Here is a 19,266-nt window from a genome sequence, read left to right as displayed (position 1 = left end):
ACCAAATTCCAATCATTTCCAATATGGCTGACTGTTGCTGACGAAAACGCTCAATATATCCATGAAGATTTCAAAGAACTCCAATATTTCTTATCAATTCAATTTCTTAAGAAATTTGTACAAAAAGTTTTTACAGCAACTGTTGCATAAAATTTTCTAGCACAGAGGTGATTCTTGCTTTTTCAATGCCTATCGGGTTTAGCCCTGTAAAATGTTTTTGTGAGAAATTTGAACATTTTGAAAATTTGCTTACTTAAGAATTTTTCGAATTTTTAAATTTGACGCCTTGTATTGAAATGGGTCGGTAGGCTTGTATAACCTGGTGCAACAATTGCTTTCTAAGCTTCTGTTGGATTTTTTTTATCAGATATTCATTAAGAACTAAAGCAAGAAGCGTAAAGATTTAATTTCGTATGACTTTCAAAGCCCAAGCCAAATGTAAGGTAGGCCTGTTGAATTTTTTTCAGCAACGAGTCTGAAATTTTTCTTCAGACTCAATGCTATTAGAAAACTTGAACGAGTTTTTAATAGTGTATTTTGTTTTTGCAGACATCCTATAGTTGTAGACAATTTTAGTTTTTGAGAACCTGTATAAAAGAGATTTGCCATTTAGAATTTATTTGTTTTGATGCGTCCCAAAAATGTTTTTGCAATAAAAGTATAATTTGCTAATTAATTGAATGTTTTGTATAATTTGTTTATATCTGACTCGTGATAAAAATAAAGTTTAGCGTAACGTAAAAAAATGACTTTGTTTCTATTGTCAACTTTTTTGAGTTTTTGGACAAAGTTTCGGTTGAAACATATAAATTATTTCGGGGTTTCTTCTCAGTTAAATTGGAATCATTTGAATAAATTTGTCTTAGTAGTAGTCAAATTTTATCGGATAGTTTTATTTAGAAACTGTGTCTAGACAGCCTGTTTTAGTGGCACGCTTGAATACAACTAAAATACTTCTTTGATCTTTGGAGCACAGTTAAGTAATTATTTAGTCAATGAGAGTTTTTGATAGTGTAGATTGGGCACTGTTTCACCATTCACTTCGAAGATATAAGAGATGAAAATTGTTTTTTTTTGTCTGCATTGAATTATTTCAAAATATAACAAGACTGCTCGTATCAGGGCGAAGCCCTGAATGTTCCGACTGCCTTTTAAGGTTTACGGAGCAGCAGTGTTAAAGAAAAAAATTAAATGAAATAAAGTAAATAAAATTTTTTTAATTAAAATTTGACTTTTTTTTTGAAATTCATCTCCCCACACGCCATATAAAGTACAAAAAGATATATTTCGTTCCTTGTAACAAATCAATGATGGCAAATAAGCTTCGTTCAACCAATTTGGAACGATTTATAAGACGGATCGAATCTCCGCTTACGCGTTAATAGCGCCAAATATATCGCGCGTTAATTGTCCCAAATTGGTCAAAATGGCCAAAATGGCAATCTTTAAACCCTCATAACTTTACGAAAAATGATCACAGGGAAAATATCTTTTCAAATTTAGGCTCAGGACAACAATACCTTTTGAATGATATAAAAAAATTCCGTCAAAAATGGCTAGTTAAAAAGTCGAAATTTGCCTGAAGAAAAAAAAACCCCACCCCGAGCACAAATATTCCGTTACTTTCGTATCGAAAGTCGGAACAATAACTATTCAGTACTTTCTTTAATTATTCAGAAACCAAATCCAATATACTCAATTTTGGTCCATGATACTCGAGTGCAGGTCAGATTCCAGCCAATCAGATTCCAGTATTCCAATATTTGGAAAAGAAGCGTGTAAATCTCAGAAAAAGTAAAGATTTCCAGGGACTTATTATTAATATTGGCAAAAAAAGGCGGCAGAAATAAGCAACACTTTCAAATTTTCACTGACCGCCGTCGATTTGGAACAAATTTTTTGTTTGACGGGTTTCGTTATACAAGAAGCACAATACTGCTTGATTTGATTCCATTTGAAAGGCAATTGATTCATTTTAATAATTGACTTTTGACTCTTTGTGTTTTTAGTTTTTCGCCCATGAATTCTTTGCCCATTTGGTCCTTTGCCCATGAGAATAGCCCCAGTTTTTTCATTTAGTTTTGGTTAACTTTACCGGATAAACAAGAAGAAACAAGGTAGAATTCGATTGGAAAGAGACGTTTTTGGCTCTAAACTTTATACAAATTGCAAAAGGAAGAAAAATCATAATAATTTCAAAGAAGATTTTTTAGTTTTTTTGAAAAATTTTGTTCAATTAGCAATAGGAAGAGCTATTAGAAAATTGAAACGTACAAAACTAAATATATTTAAAGTTTTTATATGGAAAAACAGTAATAATTTTCGAAAATTTTTGGTAACCCATGGAAAACCAGTTTCAATAGTTTTCATTACATCATGTTCTAGTTTACTATAATTAACAAACTGCTCCAATTCTTAAAAAGGTGTCACAGAGACTATTGGTAAGACAACAAACAAGTTTTTTTTACTTCTAAATGAAAAATTGTAGACTTATACGAAGAGTATTCTCGTAACAAGCGTAACTTTATTTTGCTGAAAGACTTGGGTATAATTGAAGCAGTATTGGCTTCAGCTCCTGAAGATTTCTTGTTTTGGATATTCTGACTCAATATAGTTGTATATGATAGATAATCCATTTGGTATTTTCGCATTGGTGATTGTTTAGATAATGTATTTAAGTGGCTGTCTGGCTGGGCTATTCTGATTTCTGAGGGTATCGGAGAAATGGCATTCAAACTAACGGAAGCAAATAGATATGAAAAAATCTCCTCGTTCATCATCAACTTTCATATTACCCCCATAAAGCTCCTACGTTTTGTGTCTTTTATTAGAAATATAAACTGTACCATCTGAAACCCTTCCGTGGATCTGTTATAAGTTTCAGTTATAGAAGCCAATCAGCAACTTGATGAAAAAGCATGGGTGGGTTTTTGCATACAATTATCATTTCTGGGTCGAGGTTAGCAGTTATCAAATCAATAAGATCCTGATATTTACAATATAAGTCATCGATATTAAGGATTTTTGCCTTTCCTTTGGGGCTTGTCTAACTTGGACAATCACGCATCCCAAATTTTGATTACAATATCGATTTAAGACTTTGATTTTTCCTCGTTTTTTTACCCCTATCAGTATGTTTTCTAGTCTATTTGGAAGTCTTACATTCGTTATCATGGCAGATATGCTTGATCCGATAAAAATTTTTCTAACTGTCCTGCAGTATAGAAAATGATAAAACTCTCTCTTAATTTTGAACGAGTTTTTAATAGTGTATTTTGTTTTTGCAGACATCCTATAGTTGTAGACAATTTTAGTTTTTGAGAACCTGTATAAAAGAGATTTGCCATTTAGAATTTGTTTGTTTTGATGCGTCCCAAAAATGTTTTTGCAATAAAAGTATAATTTGCTAATTAATTGAATGTTTTGTATAATTTGTTTATATCTGACTCGTGATAAAAATAAAGTTTAGCGTAACGTAAAAAAATGACTTTGTTTCTATTGTCAACTTTTTTGAGTTTTTGGACAAAGTATCGGTTGAAACATATAAATTATTTCGGGGTTTCTTCTCAGTTAAATTGGAATCATTTGAATAAATTTGTCTTAGTAGTAGTCAAAGTTTATCGGATAGTTTTATTTAGAAACTGTGTCTAGACAGCCTGTTTTAGTGGCACGCTTGAATACAACTAAAATGCTTCTTTGATCTTTGGAGCACAGTTAAGTAATTATTTAGTCAATGAGAGTTTTTGATAGTGTAGATTGGGCACTGTTTCACCATTCACTTCGAAGATATAAGAGATGAAAATTGTTTTTTTTTGTCTGCATTGAATTATTTCAAAATATAACAAGACTGCTCGTATCAAGGCGAAGCCCTGAATGTTCCGACTGCCTTTTAAGGTTTACGGAGCAGCAGTGTTAAATAAAAAAATTAAATGAAATGAAGTAAAATAAATTTTTTTAAATAAAATTTGACTTTTTTTTTTGAAATTCATCTCCCCACACGCCATATAAAGTACAAAAAGATATATTTCGTTCCTTGTAACAAATCAATGATGGCAAATAAGCTTCGTTCAACCAATTTGGAACGATTTATAAGACGGATCGAATCTCCGCTTACGCGTTAATAGCGCCAAATATATCGCGCGTTAATTGTCCCAAATTGGTCAAAATGGCCAAAATGGCAATCTTTAAACCCTCATAACTTTACGAAAAATGATCACAGGTGAAATATCTTTTCAAATTTAAGCTCAAGACAACAATAACTTTTGAATGATTTTACAAAATTCCGTCAAAAATGGTTTGTTGAAAAGTCGAAATTTGTCTGAAGAAAAAAAACCCACCCCGAGCACAAATATTCCGTTATTTTCGTATCGAAAGTCGGAACAATAACCTAAAAATATTGTTTTAGAAATGTGTGATTTTGCGTAGTTGTTCTGGGTCAAAAAACAAACATTTTTTTTATTTGGATTATTTGATATTTTTAACAGTGTTAATTTTGTGTTGTTATTAAACTTAGCTTAAGATCTATTCAAAAATTGTGGTTTTGCTATTCGAAATACTAAAGCCTTGGTGCAATTGCAGATTTTGAGATTTTTGGCATTGGGAGCTTAACTTTTTAATTATGTGTTAATTTTCGTTGGTTAATCGAATGGGCAACCAACGTAAGTTTTGCTATCCGGAGTCTGTTAAAACTAATCATTTAACTCAAAAAACAGGGTTTGCGTTTCTATGCCACTGAGTTGTTTCGAAATTTGAAATTTTTGCGGCTGAAGTTATAAGTTTTGAACGTAAACCTTTGATATTGTTGTTGTTGTTTTTTGAGTTGTTGTTTCTTGAGATGTTTTTTGGTGGAATTTTTCATTGGCAAAAAACTGAATGGGTGAAAGCAAAAACCAGCCAATCAGATTCCAGTATTCCAATATTTGGAAAAGAAGCGTGTAAATATCAGAAAAAGTAAAGATTTACAGGGACTTATTATTAATATTGGCAAAAAAAGGCGGCAGAAATAAGCAAAACTTTTAAATTTTCACTGACCGCCGTCGATTTGGAACAAATTTTTTGTTTGACGGGTTTCGTTATACAAGAAGCACAATACTGCTTGATTTGATTCCATTTAAAGGCAATTGATTCATTTTAATAATTGACTTTTGACTCTTTGTGTTTTTAGTTTTTCGCCCATGAATATTTTGCCCATTTGGTCCTTCGCCCATGAGAATAGCCCCAGTTTTTTCATTTAGTTTTGGTTAATTTTACCGGATAAACAAGAAGAATTAACGTAGATTTCAATTGAAAAAAGACGTTTTTGGCTCTAAACTTTATACAAATCGCAAAAAGAAGACAAATAATAATAATTTCAAAGAAAATTTATTAGTTATTTTGAAAAATTTTGTTCAATTAGCAATAGGAAGAGCTATTAGAAAACTGCAACGTACAAAACTAAATATATTTAAAGTATTTATATGGAAAAACAGTAATAATTTTCGAAAATTTTTGGTAACCCACGGAAAACCAGTTTCAATAGTTTTCATTACATCATGTTCTAGATTACTATAATTAACAAACTGCTCAAATTCTTAAAAAGGAGTCACAGAGACTATTGGTAAGACAACAAACAGAAGTTTTTTACTTCTAAATTAAAAATTGCAGACTTATATGAAGAGTATTCTCGTAACAAGCCTAACTTTATTTTGCTGAAAGACTTGGGTATAATTGAAGCAGTGTTGGCTTCAGCTCCTGAAGATTTCTTGTTTTGGATATTCTGACTCAATGTAGTTGTATATGATAGATATTCCTTTTGGTATTTTCGCATTGGTGATTGTTTAGATAATGTACTTAAGTGGCTGTCTGGCTGGGCTATTCTGATTTCTGAGGGTATTGAAGAAATGGCATTCAAACAAACGGAAGCAAATTGATATGAAAAAATCTCCTCGTTCATCGTCAACTTTCATATTACCCCTATAAAGCTCCTACGTTTTGTGTCTTTTATTAGAAAGTTAAACTGTACCATCTGAAATCCTTCTGTGGATCTGTTATAGGTTTCAGTCATGGAAGCCAATTAGCAACTTGATGAAAAAGTATGGGTGGGTTTTTGCATACAATTGTCATTTCTGGGTCGAGGTTAGCAGTTATCAAATCAATAAGATCCTGATATTTTCAACATAAGTCATCGATATTAAAGCTTTTTGCCTTTCCTTTGGGGCTTGTCTAACTTGGACAATCTCGCATCCCAAATTTTGATTACAATATCGATTTAAGACTTTGATTTTTCCTCGTTTTTATTACCCCTATCAGTATGTTTCCTAGTCTTATTTGGAAGTCTTACATTCGTTATCATGGCAGATATGCTTGATCCGATAAAAATTTTTCTAACTGTCCTGTAGAATAGAAAATGATAAAACTCTCTCTCAATTTTGAACACCAGCTAATATTGGTTGCTAGCATCTGGTCTGGCAACGTCAGTAGTTGATTCAAACTTTTTTTTATAGTAGCACCATTTTTGTTCCAATTACTGAAAGTAGGGCGGAACTTTGTATTCGCTTGTCTTTTATTTTTTTTTTCATATTTCCGCCAAAAAATCAGATTCCACAAATAATTGTCCGGATGAGTCGAGTGGTATAATTTTTTGAAGCCCTTGCGGTTAAATTTTTTTTCAAGCAACATTACTTTTGAAGCTTTTTTATTTCTTTCTAGACAACAAAAATTTTATATGAAAAATCTGCAACTTTAAAAAAAATACAGATTGTTTTGTTTTATCTTTAACTTTCACCAAAAATTGTACTCTTACTATTGTACTCTTACTATCGATACCGAATGTACGTGTATATAGACTCTCTTTCAGACCCGCTTAAGCCGAATGAACAAAACATCTCAGTTTGCAAACAATTTAAAAATATATTTTTTGTTTTTGTCGTCAGAAATTTTTGTGCTATTCGCACAGCAATGGGTATCCTTGTCTTAGAAAAACGTTTTATTTGGATTTTTATTTGGGTATCATAATTGATATCTGTAATTTTTCTAAAAAACTAGAACAATTAGCTTGCAGCACTAAACTGATCTGCTTGCTAATCCTCAAAACTTTCTGTTACCCGGTTGCCCTCAAGTGGGCTAAGAAAGAGTTTTGAAAAAGTTTCATAGTTAAAAAAAAACATTTTTCAATCAATTAAAAAACGAACAAACAAATGTTTGTAGGCTTCTGAAATCTGTAAATTTCTTGAATAAACAGTCTATGATGCCCTTGATATTAATTTTTTGTGTCACATTGTACACGTTGACCAAAGGCGTTGTTCGCGCCAGCATGCAAACTGAAGCTGCAAAAACTTTAAAAACCTCTTTCATAAACTCAAACAAATCATGATCAAAATTATTTATCATTTCTATCATTTAGTTCTTTCTTGTGCTCTTTGACTCATATTGCTACGCCAAAAAGACGGAATTATTTATTTGATGTTTATGTGACCAAGTTGCTAAATTTGTTTTATATCTCTAAAAGGAACACATTTCCAGTGCAAAAAGACTTCTTGACCTCAAAACTTGTAGCTTTTAGCTCATCATATTTACGCTTAATCAATGCTACATACCTTTTTCATATTTGGCCCAATTTTGAGGTGTATAAATGACCAAAAATTTTAACAAAATTTATCTCTTTTTTTCATCAAAACAATGCTTTTATTACACAGGTCCTGCTTGGCTTGTGAAAATCCAAAATTAAGTTGAGTATTCACCAATTGGCAGCTCCTTTTTTGAATTCAGATCAAGGTTGGATCGCTTGTTAGATACAGCCCTTTAAAACAGTTCGCGAGAAAAAATTTCAAAAACGATTTTCGAAAAATGGTACGAATTAGAATAAATCAACTTTTTCAACGGGCGCCCGCTTTCACGTTTCACTGAAAAGTTAGCTGCAGTTTTCAATCGCAGACAAAATCTAGACAGAAAATCCACAGAAGCCCCAAACCGGAAATTTTTGAGGCAGTTATATCAAGAATAAGAAATCTATGACGTTAATATCAGCGTAAACATAACATTTCCTATTTGAACTATTTCCTATTTGAGTTAAAATTTGTTTTTTTTTCAAAACCAAAACTGATTATCCGGGTTAATTAAGTACCCGGGTTGTTTTCATGCATTTTCAAAAAATGAATGGAATGTATGGAAAATTGTATGGGAATTGTACGAGTAGCTTTTTTGTCAACCCGGGTGTGGACAGGATTCTGGCTTGGCAGAAACAGATCCTGAGTTAATTTTCAACAACGTGCATTTTCGAAGTGGGGACTGCATTGGTTTTCAAATCAGCTATAAATTAGTAAACTTTTCCGAAAAATTTCTAACTTTTTTGCGGTAAAAAATTCAAGTGGAACAGTGGTGAGAATGTGAAATAGGGATTTGTGATAGCTTACCATTACTGGCGTGTTCGTGTCCTGTCTTTATGTCCTTGTGCTCGCAAACTGCATTGCTTAGCAAATGATATATAAGACAGAGAGCAATATAACAGTATGCGCTCCAACATATATATACAAGACATAATATTATATTACTGGGCTGATTTTTCTCTTATTTTCTCCAATTCACTTCTGGATAGCAGAACCAGAACAGCTACTAAACTGCCGGTTGGTCCAGGATAAAGAAGCAGGGACTTCACTGTAGTGTAATACAAAAATAACCGCACTGGCGCCACTGGAGCGAGATTTGAGAAGTGAATATAACTGCCAGGCCATATTACCATGGTAAGAATTTGGCATGTGGACCACGGAGGCGGATTGTTTACTGAGAAGCGATCTTATCTCTTTTCATTGAAACGTCATACTTGGCCGACTGCGGGAAGGATTCCGAACAAGCTTCCATGTTTACTGCCCTGCCATTGCTTGAAAAATACCTTAAAACTATACTTTTATATTTGTTGTTTTCGATTTATATATATATATATATATCCATCGGCTAGTTGGTCATTGTAATTTGCACCTCTTTGTGACATAAAATGGCGTATGGGGGATTAGCAAGCACGCGTGGCAAGAGACAAGTCGAGTTCCAAACTGATTGAAAGACTACAAGGTTTTCCAGAATTAGCCCCGTTCAACCCCCAATCCCCTCCGCTCATTCAACCTCCCGCTAGCTAGAGTGGATCAAAATATTCCAGACGCAGTTTCAATAAACGCTCAAGTCAAACAGGGGAATTTAATCTTCAGAATCTTTTGCTGTTGCTTTAACCTTTCGAGCGACAAGTTCGAACTTCAACAAATTTTCAAAAATTTTAATAAAAGCCGAACCACAAGGCAAGCTACCTTACTGAAGGGCTGATAAAAACCAAAGTAGTGAACGGTTATTAATACTTTACTAAAGGGCTAATAATATCCAAATTGGTTATAACAATTTCAATGCATTCCATTCATTCTAGGGCACCTAGAAAAAACACGAACCCAATTTCAGTTAAACTTCAAGAAGACTCCTTAAGTTGGCATGCTCAATGTGCATTCTATGCCCATTTTCACTATGTTGACTTCGGCTGGGTGTAATCTACGTCGAATGTGATATTATTACTCTCCTTGAATCAGAAACTGGTTGTTACTTTTTTTCTTAATTTTTCTGGGCTAAATTCAACGTGAACGTTGAGACGAACTAAAAATATTAACTGAAAATAATTGAGATAAAAAACGGTCAAAAACTATAATAACGGTCAAAAACGCACAAAAGTTGTCCAAATTAGCCATAAAATGTACGCTCTTGAAAATTCGTCGTGGCCATTCGAGAGAGATAAATGATTTATATTTCAACGTATTTAAAATCTATCAATTAATAACGATTATTCAATGATTTACTTTTTGAGCCAAGAACTAGCTAATCATTTAATGTCGATTAAAGCTTCGGAGCCCAAACTTCACAAATAATTTCTGATTATGTTTGAGTAAGTTCTGTGAAGATTTTGACAAATATTAAGGCTAACTGAAGTAATGACGTCAAAAGTCTTTATATGAAAGATAAAAAGGCTAAACCAACGCTTCAAATTAGCTCTAGCACTTAAGGAATAAGTTGCCGAATAATCAGTTATGCTTCACGTATTTTTTCGGCTTTTTGGCCTAATTAAAAACTATGACCTTTTTACTTATTCCTCCTACAAACAAATTAACAGTGCATCATTTCATTTACTAATTGAACGAGCTATTCAAATTATTTTTATCAACAAATTTAATTTCAGCCAATCAGATTCGGGCGTTAATATTTCAGGTGTCCAATATTAATGTTTTGAAATGGTGAAATGGACATTAAAATAATTAGCCAGTTTGATGGGGCACGCATGAGTTTTAATTTTAGCTGAAAATGTTGATTTACAAACTCATGTCTAATTGCGCTAAGAGCCGCATGCTAGGTGGCACCCATGCAAGTCCAATTCCAGACTATCACAATCAGGGTTGGCAAAAAAATTTTGACGCATAAAACACCTTTTTCATTACTTTTCAGTCATCTCTTAAATAACCATAAGTCTTTTTACTTGTTCCACCCAATTTTTTCGATTTTCTATTTTTCAATGAATAAATGCTGAGAGCAATATAGCGATAGCCCTGATTGATTCCGTTAATACAAATTCGATCACTTTATTCTTAAGCCGACTTCTAACAGGCCGAACTTTGAGCAGATACGGTCATTTTGGACATTTTGGTCACTGTTAGGGGACAGCGATCACTTGGTTAAAAGTAATAATTTTCAGTCAATCAGATTTAAGCAGATTACATGCAGGCCTTACGGATGGAATTTATCATTTGATTTTAAAGGGAAATTAATCACTTGGTATATCAAGGGAGATTGTCCACATGGGAGGTCATTTTTTCCCGGGACTGTTTTCTGTGTTTTTTCTAATCTGAGTAAAACTCTGAAGCAATTTTGAACTGATTTTGAGTAGTTTACCAAACAGTTCTCATTTTAAGCCGATTCGGCTCATTTGTAATTCGATTTAAAATTGTGAACAAAACACTTTGAACAATAAAACTGGCCAATCAGGTTGAAGCAAAATAGTTTCATTTCAAGATTATGAAATACTGATTTTTGGGCGTAATATATAAAAAGACCCATAAACAAAAAGCCAATGAAGTATAATGGTCGTCAATGATTAGCAGTAAATCTGACCTTGCTTTTAAACAATAGAAAATGATCATTCGCAAAAAATCCTGTCAGACGTTTTATACTTTTAACTAAAATTTCTCAGGAACTTGGCCAGAATTTCGGAATATTTTATATCTTCTTTTGCAAACATATCTTGCAAGAAATAAAAACTTGCATCATTGAAACTCCTCAATAATTATATTCAAAGTAAAAAGCTTTAAGATGCAGTCCCAAACAACTTATTTAAAGGAAATCGATAGGTCTTCTCCAGAACGCAAATACTGCAAAAAATTTGCAAAAAATTCATTCTCTTTACCGGGCACTAATTTTACTGAGGATGTATAATACATGCCTTTAGGGCAAACATTTGATTTTGCAGCTTTCGGTTATTTTTCGCCCAGATTCATTCATAAAAAAAATTACCTAGCTTCCGAATTTTAGTGACACTATTTTTCAAACAGTTCAATGTTTTTTTTCAAACTAAAACGATAATCTACCTATTTTAAAAGTTTTTGGAAATTGAAATGATTGCTGGTCTTCGTGGCACTCATGTCATTTTCGTTCATCCTTCGTTTAGGGAAAACACTATTCAGCGAAATCTGGAGCAAGATTTTACTAAAAATCTGCTAGAATACAAGCAGTAACTACAAAAATCACTGATCTCATTCAAAATAATTTAAATAATTGGAAAATATATTTCCACGATAGTGCAAATTTTGCTCATTTCCCTGAAACAAAATGCAAGTATTAGAAAAAGTCTTGCAGGATGAATTCAGATATTGCGAGAAAATCAAGGTGAGTGTGATTTGGAACCTGATCTAAACTACATTTTATGATTGGATAAATTAGATATTTTACCAATGTAAAGTATTTAATATTAACCAATCATGATCCATCTAACTAACAATCCACTTATTTGTAAGTGCTGAAATTACTTGTAATTTCAGCACCAGAGAGATTTGAATTTAACTTAGAAATTAGTTGAACTCTCCCGAGTACTTCAGCAACCGCAATAAACCAGTATACCCTAGATCTATTGAGCCTAGCAGAGACTAGTTAAACAACCTGAGACTAGATAGTATAAGAGTAAGATTAGGATCGGTATTAGACTAAGAAGTTGCACGAATCTATCCGGCCGAAAATAAGATAGCGTGACGAGCAGACGGTGTACCCTATCCGAAATTACTCTATGAGTTATACCCATCGATCATAATTTATCTGGTGCGACCATAAGTCTCGAACTAGACCTTAATAGCTTAGCATTAACCAATAATAGATTAGAATTTAGACAAAACATTTACAAAATGTTATATGACAAAATTTTAATTGAAATGTCTCTACGACTTAATAGATTAGAGCTATTATTCCGAACGATAACAGAACTACCTGGAATTGGAAGAAGACCTCGAACCAGAGACGACATACGACAAAGCAGAAACTTACCATATAGTTATATGATAGTTCGGCAAAAGCCAGAACAAACTTTTGTATTTAGAATACTACTAGCAATGAATTTAGATTTTCATTTGCAAACATAAAATTTTGAAGTCAATCTTCAAAATCATTTCAGGCGCTAAACAAAATTATTAATATACAATAACGATTGATAAAAAGATCTCAGATCGTTTTCCAAAATTCTGCAGTAATATACAAAACATGTTTGAAAAATATTTATTGAAAAATCAAAATAAAAATTAGTAGCTTGACAATAAATGATTAGTAATTATAAATCATCCTGTTGTTCCAGCTTCATCGCCTAAACATAACAGCAATCATAAGCTCACTAATATCATAAAAATACTAAATCTATTCTTTACACAAATTTAAAACATTTTAAACTTAAATTCACTTAATTTTAAAATCAGATCATCAAGGCTTATCCTTGGATCTTAAATCATTTTCTATTTAATTAAATTTAAAACTTGATCATCAAGGCCTATCCTTGGATCAAAAAGAACAACTTTGTTCTCCCCCACACACTAAACGAGTGTCTAACGACCTCAAACGTCGATTCACTATCCAACCCTTTCTAAAAACCCAGGACTAATAGAAATTTTTGAACAAAACTAATCATTCAAATTAGGATAAACAGTGAAGAACTTCGGTTATTCATCCTTCACTTGATCCCACCTCTTACCAGACCCAGGATAAATCTTAGACTTAGTAAGTTTAAAATAGTATCTAACGAACTACTCGCGTTCTAATTATACCTGAACCCTGTGGATCGATTTACTATTCTCCAACCCTGAACACAATCACTACCCTTAAGTAAGATTAAGTAAGTTAACACCTTAGCTTATACTAGCCACGAGAAAGTATAAAATCATTCTTCGGAATCGATATACTTTTCTCCCCAACCCTGAACAAATAGACCCAGGTTAGGCTAACAAAAAAATCGTAAGGACTAACAGTTTAAGCAAATAGAAATCATTTAACAACCTTTTGCATCCGTCATCCTAAACCTTATGTCATTTAAAAACCTAGGAAATAAACAAACAATCGTTTTACACAATTGTGAAATAAATAACAAAAAATACGACCTTGTAATCACACCTCATACACAAACAGTTGGATACATTAGAACAAAACGACAAACATTAAAGAGAAAAATAATAACTAAACAAAGACAAATAACACGAAAAAGATTTTCAAAAAATCGAAACGCATTTTCAGAATCAGAAACCAACAGTTTAGACGAACTTTATAAACTAAAAGAATCAATAGATAAAAATTGCCCAATTCACGATCAATTATATTTCTCTGACTCAGAAACAACTTCAAATTCATCAAAAAGAGGAAAAAGAAGAATAAAAAAGCAGTATAAACACAAACCAGTACATTTATACAATTGGAATCAACCAATTAGACACATTGATAATTACATATTAACAGTCATCGAACGAAAAAATGAGCTCAACGCACACCCCAGGTGAAGAAAGTCCAGATGATGATGATATTTTCCCCTTTATCGTAGATGCAACCACTGATAGAGGACAGCATATATTCTGCAAAAATTTACTCTTAAATTTGTTTGAAACCGGAATCAGTCCATGTAAAACAGAGTTCCCAGATGTAAAAATCAAAAGACAAATTATCGATCACTATCTAAAAGATATATGTAACCTAACACAACAATACGGAATCTACTCCATAGAATTCAGCTCACCAAACCAGAATCACAGTAAATATATAATTCAAACAGACGACCTTGATTTAGAATTCTCAAAAGTATTCTCAGAATATATAAAAAGCATCCATATCATAACTCACAAAGAGCAAACTCCATATTCACCAATGAAGTTTTTGCGATAATATATAGTTATATCTCGATACTAGAAAACGAAATCCAGATACCAAATGTCTCACCGACAGAAACATCTAAACATATAAGAGTACGACATGAAATCACACTACTCTCTAGTTTTCTAAATATAATTAAAGAAAATTTCACGAAAGATGAAGTTTCACAACATACAAAACACGACTTACAAAAAATCTTGGCATGGTTCATAATAGATTATTTCACACATAATATTGATTTAATTTCACAAGCAAGAAAAAATTTTAGACCCCAAAACTCAAACGATGATACTGCCATCACAGAACAATCAGACTATGTTTGGGACCCCGAATGGTCTCATCCCGCATTCATAAACTTCCCACAATCAATCTCAAGTCAAGCAACAAGTACGATATCTTATGTAAGAGATTATGTACGAGTAATACCATTAACCATTGATGCAACACCATTAAACTATAATACATTTTTACCCGATATGCAAAATAATAGTTTAAACTCTACAGTCATACACAATGAAAACCTCAATGGAACTAGGAATCTTACTCAACAAGATATCCAGACACCATCACACTTCATAAATGAAGAAATCGTACACACAACAACTACACAACAAAGTATTTCACCAATACGTCCAAACTTAACAACACCAAGAAATACAAATTCTTCACAAACACAGGTAACATTACAATCAACCGTTAAACCTTCGGTTGCCCCAAAATATTCACACATGGATTACCAAACATACAGACCCATGACAATACCGCCAAAAACACGCAAAACGTTCACTAGAAACAACTTTGCAGACCATAATTATAATTGCACACATCCATCAAAAACAAATTATCAACCACGAAAAAATTTTAGTAATTATACAAGATCTCGAAACTGGGATAACCCAATGGCACCACCTAATTCAGTAAATTTCCAAACAAATTTACATCCTCCACAGGATCGTAGTGAAAACTATCCATTTTTTCAACAAAATAAAAATAAAAAACAAACATCTTATCAAATGGATTACTTATCCTCAGATGATGATTTCTTACAACCAGATATATTTACACCCTATGATCAAGAATATCGTGGACAAGGAATACAGAAACCACATAAATATCATAGAATTTTTTCTCCACAACCAATAGATACACAAATTCAACAACCAATTCAACAACAAAACCCAATTAATAAATCTTTTCAACCAATTCAGCAACAAAACCCAAAGATTGCAAACTCGTACCAACCAGCACAAATGCAAAATGAAATACCACTCCCATATTATCTTCAACAACACGAAATAACAAGAAATCAACTTTCAAATTTTTCTCAAATGCCAAATGCAGCAGAATCATTACAAATGACGATGAATCCATACCTTATGGGTGGATCATCAATAACATCAAATAAACCTTTAATGGTATTCACAGGAACAGACCCTGAATATTCTGTAGAAGACTATTTAAATGCAGTCACAGCAAATTTGATTTTAAATATAGGACCTGAACCAATTAATACGCCACTACATCAAAACTGGATACATCGACGCACAGCGTTAATACAAACAACTCTAGATGGCGCAGCCCAAAAATGGTTTTCAGTATTGCCTATAGAAATAAAATCAAATTGGAAAAGATTTACACAAGAATTTTCAAAAATGTTTGACTCCGAAAGAAACAAACAACAACAAAGAGTTTTATGTAATGAAATTCGCAGATTACCAAACGAAACCATCAAGCAATTACCAGTACGAATCGAAACACTAGTTCGAAAAGCATATTCATTAAATACACATGACTATAAAAACACAAAGATGACAGAAATCTTAATGATGACCTTAACACCACAATTAAGGAAAATAGCAATAAAAAAGAGAGCATCCCATCCTTCGTCAATTCGAGAACCCGATTTAGATTTTCGAAAACTAGTAGACAAACTAGAACAAGCAGAAATCACAATAAAACTCGAAGAAACGGAAAATCTGAAATTACAATACGTTAACAGAATTGAAACAGCTTCCACAAATATAAACAATATACAGGAATCAGATACAGATCTCGTTGAAAAAATCACTGAAATACTCAATATTTACGAAAAACACCCAAACTTTAAAGGCAAACCATCTTTCAAAAAATGGTGTAATTGTTGCCGACGATACGGACATAGTATTTCTGAATGTAGACAAAAACAGCAAGACAATCAAAATAAACCTCAAAAATATAAAGAACCAAATAAATCATTCTATCAATACATGAAAAAAGATCAAAATCTACCGAACAAAACAGTCTACAGCAACAACAGTTCAAGAAAACCACTCCCGAACAATACAAATTATACAAGAAATCAATCACCATATAACTCAAGTTATAGAGGAAGATCACCAGAACGAAGAAACACGCATAATTCATCACAAAATCACTACAATAGACCAAATAGTCGAAATAACTACTCCAGATCACATTCAAATACACAACGATTTGTTTCTAGATCTAATTCCCAATCAAGAAATAATTATTATCCAAACAATCAATCACGAAATTCATCATACAATAGGAATAGAAACTACTCAAATAATCGGAATAGAAGTTATTCAAACAACCGAAACCAGAATTACCCGAACAATCAATCAAGGAATAACTCATATAATAGATCGAACTATAACAGACCAAACAATAATTACCAAAACAGATCGCGAAATAATTCACAAAATCGACACTCAAGTTATAATAATCGTTATAGAAATTATTCCCAATCACCACACCGGAATAATAATAACTATAATAATTCTAATAATCGCCACAGAAGTAGTACACCTAAACATCAAAGACATATTAATCAAGTACAATCTAATCCAGAAACAACATCAGACCCTCCAGGTATTGATGACACAGTAACTGATACGTTACAACTCAACCAAATAAACTGTGGATCATCAGATTCAGAAAGCGATGCAGAAAACACTCTCTCCATCAACATGATAAAAGTCGAAAATGACTATGAACCTGTTATATATGAAGAACCTTTTTCATCACACATATATGAGAATCAATCAGAACTCCTTCACAATTATTATATTGAACCCGTCCATTCCACACCGACGACACAAAAAACTAATGAAATTAACAATACAAACCAACCCAATGAGAAAGAAAAAACAAAATGCTTGAATACAAATCACATCTATCAAAACATACAAAAAGAACAACCCAAAGAAAAAATTTGGACAATACCATTTCTTTTGGAAAGTCCAAAAAGCAAAGAATTTCAACCACCAGATCTTGAAATTGATTTTTTAATTGATTCAGGAGCAGAATCAAATATAATAAACATTCCCACATGGAATGAAATAAAAACCTTACACCCAAAGCTAACACCTCTTGAAACCTCCAGCAAACTAGCAACAGCACAAGGATCAACATTAATAAACTACGGAAAAATTCAATTATTTCTTCTCCCCACAAGAACAATGGAGCAAAACAAAATTTTAACCAAACCATTTAAACAAATATTCCATATCAATGATATTAAACATAATATCATTGGAATACCATTTATCTCTAAATATATACCAACAATCAACATCTTGAATAGTAAAATATTAATCAAAGATAAATATACAAAAACAAAAGACACATCCCTAACATTTTTTCAAAGATTAAATAAACAACCACCATTTTTTTCAAAATTTTACCCAATATATAACCGACAAAGAAAACACTTGAAACCACTATCAGGAAACATCTATAATTTTTCAATCAAACAAGTTCACCAATATGATAAAAAACAAAACAAACAAAAATTTTATATGTCAGATTTTGAATTCAAACCTATTCATAAGTTTTTCAAAATCACAATCTCATCAATAAAATATTTGAAAAACTCGAATTCAGATATTATTTCCTTACATGTATACAACAATACACCTTACCAAGTAACATTACCTTTAGGACTTTTAGGCTATTGCGAAACCAACGCTACAATATTACCAATACACGAAAAAGCATATCGTGTAAAAAATATACTCCAATTACTAGATATTTGCCAATCCACAATCCTTAATGAAGAATTATCTATAAATAATATAATAAGTAACGAAAACAGAATACGGATTATTTCACAAAAACCCCATATTTCAAACCTACATTCAACATAAGTAACTACACAGAGAATCAACAGAAATTTTTAACAATGTTTAATTTCCAACATTCACAAATAACACAAGACGAATTTGAAAAACTAGCAAAACAGCTAATTAAATATTCATCAGTCTATGCAACATCCAAATTTGATGTTGGCAAAATCAGCTCATCACTACATCTCCCATTAAAACCAGACGCAGTTTTCAAAAAACAAAGAGCAAGTAAAGTACCAATTCACTTACACGATAAAGTGAACAGATTACTCGACATTTTAGAACAATACAACATTATATCACCAGTAAATAAAGAGGAACAACCAAAAGGCAACACATTTATCAACCCTGTTATCATTCTAGCCAAAGGAGAATCATTAAAAATTGTTCTCGATGCTAGATACCTCAACTCACTCATAGATGAATCAAAGTGTAATTGGCCCATTGAACCAATACAAGTTATTTTAACAAAAATAAACGGAAAATACTTTACCACCGCCGATATGAATAGTGCATATAATCAAATGCCATTAGATGAACAATCACGACGCTTAACACAATTTGTTATCGGAAATCAACAATACGAATTCAACCGCTTATTCTATGGAATATCCATAGGACCAGCAGCATTTTCAGCTTTTATGAGCAAAATTTTTCGACCACTAATACTCAAGAAAAACGCAATCACCTATTTAGACGATGTTTTTATGCAATCACAAACAAAAGAGGAAATGTTCAATGTTTTAGAACAATA

General features: G+C 32.3%; 1 protein-coding gene across 2 annotated transcripts in view; it reads right to left on the bottom strand.

Moving 5' to 3' along the window:
• The window catches only part of LOC134839008 (uncharacterized), a 35,778-nt gene extending 26,734 nt beyond the window's left edge, over positions 1 to 9,044 (bottom strand). For both annotated transcript variants that reach the window (XM_063854387.1, XM_063854385.1), the window contains exon 1: positions 8,391 to 9,044. The gene's annotated coding sequence lies outside the window, so the exon portion shown is untranslated. The remainder of the gene's footprint in view (positions 1 to 8,390) is intronic.
• Between the last annotated feature and the right edge of the window lie 10,222 nt (positions 9,045 to 19,266).

The sequence above is a fragment of the Symsagittifera roscoffensis genome, chromosome 2 (assembly GCF_963678635.1).
Source record: "Symsagittifera roscoffensis chromosome 2, txSymRosc1.1, whole genome shotgun sequence".
Taxonomy (NCBI): Eukaryota; Metazoa; Xenacoelomorpha; order Acoela; family Convolutidae; genus Symsagittifera; species Symsagittifera roscoffensis.
This window is presented reverse-complemented; position numbering and strand designations above follow the sequence as displayed.